Source organism: Gadus macrocephalus, chromosome 20, assembly GCF_031168955.1.
Source record: "Gadus macrocephalus chromosome 20, ASM3116895v1".
In the NCBI taxonomy this organism is placed as follows: domain Eukaryota; kingdom Metazoa; phylum Chordata; class Actinopteri; order Gadiformes; family Gadidae; genus Gadus; species Gadus macrocephalus.
The window spans coordinates 18483913-18484620 of NC_082401.1; the positions used below are offsets into that span (position 1 = coordinate 18483913).

The following is a 708-nucleotide window of genomic DNA, read 5'->3' on the forward strand; positions in this document are numbered from 1 at the left end:
TTTCTATTTCTATTTGAAGTTTAATCAAAAATATAAATATATAAAAGCAAAGTCAGTGTGTAAAGACACCTGTTCATCTTTTTTTTTTTTTACATCATTCTCACACAAATGGGTACACCCAACATCAAAAATAAATTGGACACAAACCACTACAAGAACTGACTATGAGAAAGGATCAAATTAATTATGATACCACAAATTGAGTGTCACAATATAACAAAAATGTTGGGAATAAAACATGTGGAAAAAAACGGCCATAAAAGAAAAACGCCTATAGACATGGAAGATACATAGACTATGGATTGGAAGCTATGGTCTGACCCATGACGACATGTATCATTAGTTGACCAGTAGGAGGCGATATATACACATTAGTCTACCTCGATAGGCCAATAGTTAGAAATGCAAGAAATAACCTAGAAACTTAGCAAAACATATTGTGTGAACAAAAGAGTGAGATATTAAACAATATACAAAAAAATACATGAATGTTTTGTAGCAAACATCCAATTGGGATTACTACTGAAGGCACTCTATTGTGTCAGTGTTTTGCATAGAAGAGCCGACCAGAAAATGTCAGTCAAAGGGCTTTTGCCAAACTATACCCTAGCTCCCACCGTTACTGTTGTCTTTCCAGCGTCCACCTGTGTAACAGTGAGCATCCAGGGGGGAGAGAGGGTGTGTTGATTGAGCAGCAGTGCAGATAAT

At 36.0% G+C, this 708-nt stretch overlaps 1 protein-coding gene across 2 annotated transcripts in view; it reads right to left on the minus strand.

The window, feature by feature from the left end:
* The window catches only part of jam2b (junctional adhesion molecule 2b), a 7687-nt gene continuing 6979 nt past the window's right edge, over positions 1-708 (minus strand). For both annotated transcript variants that reach the window (XM_060040272.1, XM_060040273.1), the window contains exon 10: positions 1-708. This exon is cut by the window's right edge and continues 793 nt beyond it. The gene's annotated coding sequence lies outside the window, so the exon portion shown is untranslated.